Consider the following 13302-nt stretch of genomic DNA (forward strand, 5'->3'; position numbering starts at 1 on the left):
CTTTCTAGAGGGCAGCACGCAGGCTGCCAGGACACTATAAAGAAACAGTCAAAGGACTCTTAGGACTGGAGATGGGTTCTCCTTAAGGGAGAGTCAGCTCATTTCCCAGCTCACCAGACTGCATTTCCTGGAGCTCCACAGGTTAGAAGTGGGCTGGGGCCACCTCATTCCCATGCAGACGCTTCTGCTGCACAACTTGCAGCATCAAAGTCTGAACTCCAGCTGAAATCCCCCATCCCAGAGAACCCGAGAACAAGAACAGGAGCAGCATGGCCAGGAGGGGAAACAAGGAGCAACACCATGATCCTGCTGCCAAGCGAGGCAAGGAGAGAGACAGAGAGGCATTCTGGAAAGCCTTCCCCTTATCCAGCTGGGCATGCCACCTCGCAGATGGTGACATCGCAGCGCAGTCGCTCTCAGACCCTTTGTCAGGAAGCATGAAATGGGCCCATAGCAGGAGAGATGCCCCTCTCCTCTGTTGGAGGTCTGGCTGCAGAGGAGGTGGCTCATGCCCTGGAGTTCCCTCTCATTCCCTGCCCATCCCTGCTGCTTGGAGCTGTCCCTGCTGGCAGCTCTTCCTCTGTCACAACATCTTTTCTTGGTCAGTGCTCACAGACCCCATCCCACATGCTATGTGCTCAGCTCTGCCTTACAGAAACCTCCCGGATCAGGGCACTGTCTAGGGGCATCTCTGTGCATGCACGTCCTAATGAGCAGGTCACATAAACTCCTGTGAGGCCACAAAGGTGATGTTGATGCTGTCTGTAGGCTAAAGTCGGGATGAAGTGGCTTCCTGAGGTTTCTCACTGACCTATTAATCTGTGAGAGTGAAGGTTTAGGAGTCCCACTTCCCTGACAAAACATAAAACTTGTTCCTTCATTCTCCCTGCCAAAACTAGGAAACTGAAAGTGCAGACACCTGAAGAAAAGCTCCTTCCCTTTCAAGAAGCCCTTCTCTTGATCTCCTCTTGAAAAGACCCCTTGGACATATCCTGTGGAAGAGCTAGAGCTGTGAGCAGTCCTGACGCACACAGCACCCTCTCAGCAGGAGAATGAACCTGCCCTGCCGGGGCTGGCTCCTCTCACCGAGAGTTTCTCCCCACAGTGCTGTGGGGAGCTCCCCAAGCAGGCTGAGTGCTGACCCTCACAGGCAGAAGAGTCACTATCCTGGGCACACAGCACCCTGGGGCACAGGGACACTGCTCTGAATCACAGCCCTGCGCAGACCTGTGTGTGCTCCCTGGCTTCACACCCTGCAGGCACCCCTGGCAGAATGGAGCTACACGCCCTGTCCCTGTGATGTTGTGTCAAGGAATCCCTGCTCTGAAGCATCTCCTCATCTGCCTATGCACTGGAGGAGCTGGGAGAGTGATCCTTAAAAAGCCTATCAGTTATGGAACAGGACAGGTTGGGAAGACCCCTCCAGGAACCTCAGTAACATTGTCCTGCAGCCAGAGACTTACCGTGTCAAGGGCTCTGAAGATTTCTCCCACAAGGAGCTCTCCTCTGGCCTCCCACTCCACACTGCCTTGCACTTCTCACTGTCTTGTCTCCTCTCAAGTCAGCAGCAGCAGGCAGTGCCCGGAGCCCTGCTGTTCTTTGCAGAGGAGCTGCTCCTGCACACAGCTGTCTCTGGGCAGTGCTGCCCAGTTACCATGAGCTCCCTCAGTCTGAAGAGCCCGTCCCCATGCTGGAACAAAGGCCCAGCTGAGCTCATGAATTTCTCTGTCCCTTGTGCTCCCTCCTCCTGGGAAATGTTCACTCCAATAAACTAAAATAATCACCAGTGGGCCCTCTCTAAGCACTGAAGGAAGACTCATTCCAGCATTACAGATTGTTTCATCAGAGCATGGTTATCTGCAAGAGGTGGAAATGTCCCACTCTGGAAGCCCCTATTCCCATCTCTTAACTAGGCAGGACATGTAGAAAGAAGCAAGAAGGCTGCTCATTGACACCTGGTTCAGGTGCTGACTCAGATGAGTCAGTCTGGGCATCTCGTTCTGTTTTGGAAGGCCCTGGACTGGAGTGAGATTCAGCAAACTCCTGTGAACTCCACAAACACACAGCAGGTGGGATTCCCATTGCCCAAGCTGAAGTGAGCACCACACAGATGTCTGCATGGGAGCTCTTTCTCCAAGCTCCCATTGTAATCACCTGAAATGGAGGGTGGGAGTCAGTTGCTCACACACAAACACCTGGTGACATTGGAAGAGACAGAGGTTGTCCCAGGCATGTGCCAGTGTCTTCTTGCTCTGATGGAGCAACTGGGAGACACACATCGTTCTAGAGCATGAGGTGGGGGCCAGGTGGAGAATTCCCTTGGTCATGTCAAATGACACTAGATGCCCACTACTGTTAGAGCACCCCTCACTATGATGCTGAGACACATGGAGATGCCTGCAGTGCAAACTGCTAATGTAATTCAGTGCAGACACTTGATGTAATGACATAGAAACAGGCTGGCAGGGCCATGTCAGATGCCTAGGGTTTCTAGCATAACTGCCTGGATGGGACTTATGGGAAAACCATGCCCCTTTGGAGTGGCTGCTGGGCAGACAACCCAGGTTATCTCAGGCTTTCCCACCTGTGCCCAGACAACTGAATCCCACCACTGCCTTTAGGGAAAGTTCCTCCCATCTGCTTTCAAGCATGCTGCATAAATGGGAGGCACATCACACCAAGGTCTGTGCTCTAGTCTCTGCACTCTCAACCCCTTCTTGCTCTCTTTTTCCTCCTGAACCTTTTCTCACCCCCCAAGATGATATGAACAGGGACTGGGCTAATGATGACCGCAGGGTGCCTGGATCAAAGGCTGCCCAGGCCCAGGGACTTCTTCAGTGGCACTTGTCCTTGCTGGAGATCAGTTCACCTCTGTCATAGGCCCCAAGGTGCTACAAAACAGCTCAGGCAGCAAACCCCTCTCCTGGCATTCCTGCACAGCCCAGCTCTGTTTCTGCCTGGCCTTGGGCACTGCAGGGTTTGCCCTCTCAGTGGGAACCTCATTCCACCATTATATTGCCACCTGCTATCTAGGCCAGCATGGCTCTGCTCTGAAGTGGGGCCATGGCACACACAGTGTCTTTGGCTCTTGGTAACAGGCTCCACCACAACCAGTCTGCTCTCTGTGCCACAGCAGATGCTCTGCAACACTAATATATGCAAATGCATGCAGCCTGGGGTAGAGAAAGGAGCAGATGGAGATGTACAAGCTTTCACAGGTCTGAAACATCATTGGAATAACTGAGATGTGGTGGGATCACTCACATGACTGGAGGGCGATGCTTGTGGGGTACAATGTCTTCAGGAGAGACTGTCAGAGAAGATGAGGAGGGAGGATGCATTTTGTGTGAAGGGGCAGCTCAGATGTGTGGTAAATGTCCTTTACCTAGACTTTAGCAAGGTATTTGACACTGTCTCCCACAATATTCTTGCATACATATTAGAATGTTTCAGTCTAGAAGAGCAGACAAGCGGATGGGTAAAAAGCTGTTTGGATGACCAGAGGCTCAGAGGGCAGTGGTGAATGGGTAGTGCTCTTCCTGTAGGCCAGGGAGAAGTGGAGCACCACAGGGTCTCTCCAGGAACTTGTCCTGTTTCTCATCTGTATTACTTACACGCAGAAGGCAATACTCATCATGCTTGTAGATGATCCCTAACTGGAAGTGGAGGGTTGGGGGTCACTCATATGCTTGAGGGCTGCCATTCAGAGGGAGCTAGACAGGCAGGAGGAATGGGCTGTCAGCAACCTCATGGAATTCAACAAGGACAAATGCCAGGGCTTGCACCTGCGACAAACCAACACCCCACTGTGTCACAGGCTGGGGCCTGAGGGCCTGGGGAGCAGCTCTGTGGAAAAGGACGTGAGGGTGCTGGGGGACAGGAGTCAGAACATGAACCAGCAGCATTCCTTGGCAGCAAAGAAGGCCAGAAGCATCGTGGGCTGTATGAGCAGGAGCACAGCCAGGAGGTCAAGGGAAATGGTGATCGCCTTCTAGTCAGTATTCATTAGAGCACATCTAGAACCCTGCATCGAGGTTTGGGTTCCCAGAACAAGAAAGAGGTTGATAACTGGGAAAGAGTCTGGCCGAGGGCCCTCACAGTAGTCAGGGAGCTGGAGCACTTTTTCTGTGAGGAAATGGGTCTGGTTCCACTTGGAGAAGAGATGGCTTTGGAGGGATCTCATAGCACCCTTCCAGTGGCTACAGGGAGGTCCTCAAGAAGGTGGAGCCAGGCTCTTCACCAGGGTGCATGGTGGGAGGACAAGAGACAATGGGCATAGGTCGGAAGAAGAGACGTTCGTGCAGGAGATAAGGAAAAGATTTTCCACTGCGAAGATGGTGAAGCATTGGAAGTGGTTGCCCAAAGAGGCTGTGTAGTCTCCTGCCTTGGAGGTTTCCAAGACCAGACTGCATGAAGCCGAGAGCAACCTGGTCTGACCCCAGAGCTGACCCTGCTGGGAGCAAGGAGATTGGGCTACAGACCTCCTGAGGTCCCTTCCACCCTGAAGGAGTCCATCATTATTTCCACTCTCAATTTTCTCTTGTTGATGTCAAGGAAAGCACACAGGTGCCCTGTGACAGTGGAAGCAGGCCAGCTTTCTTGTTCTCCTCCAGTCAGAACTATTCAGATGCAGGGCTTCTTTGCAGGAATCCCCAAGACAGCCCTGACCAATCCTTGGCTTCACTTTTAATTGCCTTGATTTTTTTCTTCCATGCCTTCTAAGTCTGTCTCTTTTACCATTCTGATCCCTTCCCATACGGCCCACCCCAGACCAGCTCACCCTTATACTCATTGGCGCTGTTTTGGTTTGGTGGGTTTTTTTCTTTGTTTGTTTGTTTCGTTTTGACACAAAGGCGATTCAGTCCCAAAGGATCTTGAGAAACTCAGGTGATTCGGACAACAGATACATCATGAAGTTTTCCAAGAGAAGTGTCAAGTCCTGTGCCTAGGAGGGAATGATCCTGTCTGTGAGGAGAAGTTGAGGGACTTGGCCTTCTTTATCCTGCTGAAGTGCAGGCAAAGGGCAGTAGCAGCCTGTGACTGCTTGAAGAGTGGTTTCAGAAAGATACCATTTGGCTATGTCTGTGGAAAAGATCCACAAACTGCATCTTGAGAGGTTCAGAGTGGACTTCAGGTCAAAAGAATGTCACTTGTAGGGTTGTGCTGAGGTGCAACAGGTCACCCAGAGGGAGTCTGTGATCAGCCCCTGCCTTTGTGTTTCAAGGAAAAGCAAGGGAGGACAGGAAGACATCAGGAGAGGTAGGGAGATCGCGGGGTGAGAGCAAGGTGGGGAAGCAGCTTGGGTGTGTACAGTCTGCAGGGAAAGAGGCACAGGTGTGGGAAAGCACAGGACAGCCTGTGGTAGAGATGGCCGAGGGCACTGCCAGGACTGAAAACTACCAGCACAGCTAGGTCTTTGTCTTCTTGGCTATGGCTGGTGTCTCTGACACCGAGGCCCACAAGAAGACACCGTTCCTTAAAGCACTGTGGCCCTTCTGCCTCTTTGTCCCTTGGGAGCCCAGGAGGTGCCGTATCATGGTCCTGCACTTGGTGTTGTGCACCCCCACCCTCACACTGCCCCCAGGAAGAGCCCTGAGCAATGTGTGATGGAAAGCATCACCCTACCCAGGGGCTGGCTGTCAGGGCCTGGTCACTCTGCTTGATAACACACATCAAGGTTGACTTGGCATCACAGCCACCCTCACATTGCCTTTGCCTACCTGCAATCAGGGCCTCCAACTTTTGGCTCTAATCAGCCCCTGGGGAGCCTTTGTTGGTAATGGCCCTCAGTGGGAGCTGTTAACGCTCCAAGAAACTTGGGATTTTCTTCTGTCTTTAACTTCTTGAGAGGTTGCTTCAGTCTCTTCTCAGCATCTGAAGTTCATGGGCTCAGCACTAAATATACCCGAGGGGTCATTAGAATGCAAAAATCCCTAAGGAGCCATGCCTCTTTCCATAATTTTCTTCAGCTCTTCAATTCTGGTGTGGTTAATTGGAAAGTTTTCAGGAGTGTATTGAAATTGGGCAGAATTCAATGAGCACCTGAAAAAGAAAGATGTCTGCCTCTTAGCTTTCTTGATTCTTCACTTTTCAGAATAAGTCAAACCCACATTCCCCAATTCATACTGATCCACAGTGACTCCTAATGAAGTCTGGACATGTAGGCAAAGCAGTATTTTTGATAGGAGACCTCTATGGAGAACCTTCCTCCCCAGCTCCCCAGCCCTGCCATTGCCCTCATCAGCCACTGGGGACTTCGATCACTCTTGTTCAAATCAAACCTTTTTCCACTCAAGGCTGCAGCTGAATGTTACAGCTCAGGTGCACCAATTCCCACCTGCTTTCCTTCAAGAACTAGCTGTGAGCAGACACAGAACGGTTTGTCTTAAGAGGAAACAAATTATAGATTGGAATAGTTTAATAAAAGATACAAGACACTCCTCAACTGTATGTCAAGTCCAAGCTGCCTCCAGTGAGGTCTACTGCCCACAAGGCATAGCCTTCCTTGAAATGCTTTCCACAGATAGATAGGAAAGGATAGACAAGAAACACAACAAAGGAGGTGGCTGAAGACACAATGAGACTGCTGAAAGATGAGGCAAGCTTCAGACTCCCAGCAGCTCAGAGCAGCAACTGGAGAGCTGAGAGGTACCTGAAAGGATAAAGAGCCAGGGGAAAAGGAAAACTGGGAAACAATGGGAAGTGCATGTGCCCAGAGAGTCTGATGCAAAAATGTCTTTAGAAATGACCAATTTAATTAGGACATGTGGAAATATGTGAGAGATCACTGAGACTACATCCACAGCCTAATAGACAGAGCAGTGGAAACACAAGGTCAAGGGCAGATTGCTATTTCTTCTCCCCAGATTAACACCCTTCCTGAAGATTTCCATCTTTCATCATGTTCATTGAAGTAGACTAGAATAATCACCAATGGGCCCTCTCTAAGCACTGAAGGAAGACTGATTCCAGCATTACAAATCGTCTCATCAGAGGGTGGTTATGTGCAAGAGGTGGAATGTGGCTCTGGAAGCCCCGATTCCCATCTCTTAACTAGGCAGGACACACAGAATGGGCAAGAAGGGAGCTCATTGACAACAAGGAGGAGGCTGATCTCACCCCAGGCCAGACCCCACCAGTGCAGATGTCTCTGTCAAATCCAGGTCTCTGGATTTGCCAGTTCCCTCTATGGAGGGAACTAAGTTGTCTCAATGGAGTTGTTTTGAGATACATTTCCTAATGACAAGCTCAGATCCTGCAGGAGCCGCCTCCAAAATTTCCAGCACCACATGGCAACACAGCTGACCCAGGGCATCTCAGGCAGCAATAGCCTCTCTCTGTGGTCAAATGAATCAAGCCACAAAAGGAGATCCTAGTCATAAGTTGAGATCTTCTCAAAAAAATAACTCACAGCAACAATTGAGAAGAAATCCTTGCTTCCAAAACTTCACACAGTTTTTACCACTGCCAGATATTTTTTTCTTTCTTATTAATTGGCAGCACCATTTTCATGCGCTACAGGAATTAGCCTGTCTATGCGAGTGTACATATACATATGTATATATACACATTATTCATCAAAATACATGTGCTACCAACACTCAGAATGGAGAAACTTTGTTCTGAGGAACTACTTTATTCAAACTGTCATGTTTCAGCTCTCTTCTTCTGCCTCTCCATCCTTTCTTCTTCCTCGGCCTCTTCTCTCTTTACAGAGCCCTCCAGGGAAAGATACACTGAATCACAGCACTTAGGGTGGGGGAGAACTCTGGACGTCATCTAGTCCCAGCCGCCCTGGTCAATGCAGAGGGAACTAGATGAGGTTGCCCAGGGGCTCCCCCCACTTATGCATTGTCCACAAGGGTGCTGAGAGTGCGCTCCATCCATTGTGCAGGCCATTCATAAAGGTGTTAAACAGTCCTGCCCCACATGTTGATCACTGAGGGATGCTGCTAGAAACTGGCTGCCACTTGGAACTTGTACCACTGATGACAGAGTTCCAGCCTGATGGTCCAGCCAATCTTCCACCTGCCTTATGGTCCATTGATCCAGGGCAGAGCTCAACAATTTGCCGATAAGGAGACTCTGGGGGACTGCGCCAAAGGCCTTGCTAAAGTGAAGGTGCACAAAATCCCCTGCTTTCCCCTTGTGCACACAGGCATTCATCTGATGGCAGAAGACAATCAGGTTGGTCAAGCATGCTTCCATTTCCCATTGGTCAACACATGCTGCCTCTTCCAGGCCTTGCCCTTCATATGCTTGGAGATGGTTTCCAGGAGGATTTGCTCCATCACCTTCCCAGGGACTGAGATGAAGAGGACCAGCCTGTTATTCCCCAGACCCTCCCTCTTGCCCTTCTGGAAAACGACTGCGATGTCTACTTTTTCCCATTCATCAGAAACCTCCCTGATTACCCTGACATTTCATAGACAGTTGGGATCAGCATTGCAGTGACCCCAGCCACCTCTCCCTGCACCCTGGGGTGCTTCATGTCTGGTCCCATGGACTCGTGTGTGCCCACTGGGCAAAAGTCCTCCCCACCTGCATCATCCTCTACCAGGGGTGAGGCTTTGCTAACATGGATGCTGTCAAAGGACTCAGGGGCCAGGGAGGCCTGTCAGTAGACAAGACCAGGAAAAGACAAGGTAAAAGAAGCAATGAACTCCTCAGCTTTTCCCCTGTCTTTGTCATTATGTCCCTTACCCCACTGAGCAGGGAGACCATATTTTCCTTGTCTGGCTGCCTTGTGCTGCCAGCGTCCTTGCAGAAGGCCTTCAGGTTACCCTCCCCATCCCTTCCTAGATCCAGCTCCAGCTCCAGCTGTGCTTTGGCTTGCCTAACTCCATCCCAAACAAGATGAAATCCTCTCTGCTGCAGTCCAGGGTGGTCATTCTGTTATTCCTCTTACCTCTCCACCATCTCATGGTCACTGCAGTGACAGACAACCTCCACATTCACATCCCCATCCAGCCTGAGCCTCTGGCAAGAAACCAATGGGGAGGATGGCACCATCTACTTAGAGATGCAAACTACAGAAGTACAGAAATCACACTGCAGAAAAGCTTGATCTTCTCCCCTCACCCCTGAGGGGATCGAGGCTATGGCCTTTCAGGTGGTTAAAGGTGAATGCCAGGAATTTCAGGAGTAATGTAGCTATGCCTGAGGCAGTGCCTCCCAGGCTGCCCTTACAGTCAACAGGGAGGAGGAGGTGTTCACCTGCCTCCTTTGAGATGGTCACATAAAGCACAAAGGACTCCTGTCCCAGAGACATTTGCTCTGTGCTTGAAATGGGGCCTGAGATCATAGGCGTTCAGGATAATTCAGGTTGAAGGGACACAGGAGGCCTGTAGTGCAACGTGCTGCTCAAAGCAGGGTCAGATATAGGGTTAGAAACCAAAAAAATGCCCCTGCCACAGGACTTCCGGCAGTGATAGAGAAGGAGAAGACAGTAGAGGGTTGACAGGGTGATCCCATGGACAAAAAGCTTGCCTTTTTCCCCTTCTCCCAAGAATGAAATCCTCAGCTCTCCAGAGAGAAGAAGCTGGGAAACAAACTTTGCCACTAACATGGAGGCAGTGAATCTCCTGAGTCCTTTACAGACAGAGACTGGTCCAAAGGACACCACCCCAATGGCACCAGACCCCCCCAGGCATGCCTGCCTTCTTGCTGGGCACCCTCCAGCCCCAGCCAGGAGGTGTGTGGGGAACAGAGTGGGGTCTGAAGCCTGCAGGCCTGGCCACCCAGCAGGTGTGGTGGGACCCTGCTCCTCTAGATGAGACTGGGCTCTCCTGCATTTCCCCAGTGTGGAGCCTGCATCCCCTCCAGCTGGGAATACAGCCTGGCAGGGAGGACCAACATGGGAAACATGATCTCTATTCAAGGGTGTGAAGAGAGAGGGGAGGGCAGAGGGGGATCTGCTCATGCCCTGGGCAGTGATTCCCTCCCTGCAGCCAGTACAGCCCTGCTGATGCCCTGTAACCTGTGAACCCAGGAGATGGGACTCCGATCTGCTCTGGCTCTACAGATTTCTCAGCCCTTCAGACCCTGGATGCAAAGCACTGGTCTGGGGACACCTCAGCAGTCGAAGGGCCTGAATTCCTGGTGTGTTCCTGAGAACTTCTCTGTAGTCTCCCAGCACTGCTTTGACTCCTGTTGCCCATGGAGCAGAGACTACTTTTGAGGATGAACTTGCTCACTGTGTCACTCTGAGGACAGGCTTGACCAGGCAGTACAAATGCCAGCAAGGCCTCAACCCCACAATAGTGTCCCCAGACCCTCACTCTGCCTTCCAGCCCCTTCGTCCTAGAGGATTTGGGTTGGGAGGGACCACCAGAGATCTCCAGGACCACGATTTGCTCTGAGCAGGGCTATCTTGACAGTTAGATCAGGTTGTTAAGTGCTTTCTCCAGAAGAATTTCTTAAATTCTCCTGTCCCCTGCCTCAGTGCTGCTCAACTACCATGGATATTTCTTTATTTTTTCCTTCAACTCCTTTGAAATTTCCCTTCCTGCATCTTCTCCTTGTTGTCTCTTGCCCTTTCCTCCCCTTGGCCCCCACCCAGACCATCCCGCCAACTTTGACTGAGGACAATCACAGCCTCATCTCCAACCACAGCTTTGCTGAGATCTCCTTGAACTGTGCAGGTGGGTTGTGCTGGCCAACCCCAAGCAGAGCCATGTCCTGCAGACCTCTCCGTGGTCTCAGACGAGAGCGTATGGAGACATAACATGACCCAGGGCAGATCCTGTGGGCCAGTGCCAGCGCAGAGCCTGGATCAGCAGGCATGAGAAGAGAAGACCTCCAGCAGCTCCTCTCCATACCTGGGCAGGGAGTGATGCACCCAACAGTGCTTCTGAGAGAGGACAGTGACACAGGACAGGGGGCACTGTGATCTGCAGTGCTGGGCACTGACCATCTGTGCTGGCTTTGGGAGTCCTGGCAGGTGGTGCTGCTGGTAGTAGCCCTTGAGAAGCCCCCAACCCTGCTAGCAGCAGTGAGTCCCCTCCATGACTGTCAGGAGCTTCTGGAGTGTTGTGGCTCCCATCGGCACCTCATCCCTCACTGGCCCAGCCCTGCTGCCCTGCATGTGGCCCCATGGCCCCACTGTGTGGGCATTGCACAGGACAGGGCGCATGCTGGGGTGGGGAAACATTCCCCCCAGCATGGTCCCCATGACAGCCCTTGGTGCCCCGTTGCCCACGGCCCTCCTGCCTGGCAGCCTCCCACCAGTCCACAGACCCTGCCCAGCCATGATTCTGTCCCCCGGGGTAGCAGAAGTCCAGGATCTGGGGTCTGCTGAGGTCTGGGCCTGCAGAAAGTCCAGGCAGGGCTGGACATTGCCTCCACACACGTGCTGAGCCCAGCAGGCAGATGTAGCTAGTCGCATTCAGAGATCACCCCTCAACAGGACCACAGGGAACGGCCAGTGCTGGAAATAGTTGGTGTGAGAGGCTGGGTCTGGGAGGAGTTTCCTGGGGCAGTTTCTCCTCTCTGTTCATGCAGCAACAAGCTGGGCTGGATCTTTGCCCTGAGGCACCCTGCTTGAGGCCCCCATGGGAGGAGGATGGTCTACAGGCCCAGCAGATGGCCCCAGGGCCTCCTCTGCATGCTCCCTGCCAGCCCTGCAGAGGAACCAGCATTGGTCGCATCCTCCCAGGGCTCACAGCTGGACATCCAGTCCTCTAGCTGGGCATGTAGCCTAGTTTGGGAGTGACATTTGGGGTGAGAACCAGCATGCGGGGTGGGGGAGATTGTCTCAAGGAAATGTGCTGGGGACACGGCATGAGGGACAGCAGCTTTGGAGGCAGAGCCCAGCCTTCAGGCACTACACCTGCAAGAACTTACTTTATTACAACGATACTGTGATGGAGTCAGCTCTGACCCAGTGTTGGACACAAATTTCTATGGGCACCAGGTGAGACAGAGCAGTCTCAGTAAAGGCAGAAAGAATCCAACCATTTGTGTAGCAACATGGTGACAAATAATAACAACAGTAATAATAATCATAATAAAAATAAAGTGAACAAACAAAGCTCAGTCCTGGTACAGGACACAGGGAGAGTCATTTGTGGAGAGCAATGGCAATGTTACCACTGCTGAAAAAGGTCCATGAAATCACTCTCCTCAGGGCATCTTTGAGCTCCTTGTTCCTCATGCTGTAGATGAGAGGGTTCAGAGTTGGAGGCACCACCGAGTACAGAACAGTCACCACCAGATCCAGAGCTGGGGAGGAGATGGAGGGGGGCTTCAGGTAGGCAAATGCATCAGTGCTGACAAAGAGGGAGAGCACAGTCGGGTGAGGGAGGCATGTGGAAAAGGCTTTGTGTCGTCCCTGCTCAGAGGGCATCCTCAGCACAGCAGTGAAGATCTGCACGTAGGACAGCGCAATGAAAAGGAAACACCCAAAGCCTAAAAAGGCACTAACTGCAATAAGCCCAGCTTCCCTGAGGTAGGAGTCTGAGCAGGAGAGCTTGAGGATCTGCGGGATTTCACAGAAGAACTGGTCCACCACATTGCCTTGGCAGAGTGGTATTGAAAATGTGTTAGCAGTGTGCAGGAGAGCATAGAAAAAAACCACTGCCCCAGGCAGCTGCTGCCATTTTGACCCAAGCTGTGCTTCCCATGAGTGTGCCATAGTGCAGGGGTCTGCAGATGGCAACGTAGCGGTCATAGGCCATGACAGTGAGGAGAAAATACTCTCCTCCTAACAAGAAGACAACCAGGAAGACTTGAGCAGCACATCCTGAGTAGGAAATGGCCCTGGTGTCCCTCAGGGAATTGGCCATGGATTTGGGGACAGTGGTGGAGACAGTGCCAAGGTCGAGGAGGGAGAGGTTGAGGAGGAAGAAGTACATGGGGGTGTGGAGGTGGTGGTCGCAGGCTACGGCTATGATGATGAGGCTATTGCCCAGGAGGGCAGCCAAGTAGATGCCCAGGAAGAGCGAGAAGTGCAAGAGCTGCAGCTCCCACGTGTCTGCAAATGCCAGGAGGAGGAACTCGTTGAGGGAGCTGCTGTTGGACATTTTGCGACCTCCAGGCATGGGGGACCGTGCAAAGAAGAAAAGACATTGATAAGTTAGCAGAGACCTTTCAAGCAAAGAAATCCCAAATGTTGCAGTTCTGTCTTGGAGCTGGAGGAAGATCACACTCATATGTTCCTTTAGAAAGAAACCAGCCCCTGCTGAGAGCACACGAGTCCAGTTTCAAAGTGCACATCTCCAAACTTCTCACCCTTTCTCTGGGCACCTGAGGGAGCTCTCCACACTCCCCTTCTAGCCAAGGACACACAGGGCTCTTTTCAGA

General features: G+C 51.9%; 1 pseudogene; it reads right to left on the reverse strand.

Moving 5' to 3' along the window:
• Positions 1-13022, reverse strand: part of LOC136993021 (olfactory receptor 14C36-like) — a 35022-nt pseudogene extending 22000 nt beyond the window's left edge.
• Positions 13023-13302: the final 280 nt, after the last annotated feature.

The sequence above is a fragment of the Apteryx mantelli genome, chromosome 11, assembly GCF_036417845.1.
Source record: "Apteryx mantelli isolate bAptMan1 chromosome 11, bAptMan1.hap1, whole genome shotgun sequence".
In the NCBI taxonomy this organism is placed as follows: domain Eukaryota; kingdom Metazoa; phylum Chordata; class Aves; order Apterygiformes; family Apterygidae; genus Apteryx; species Apteryx mantelli.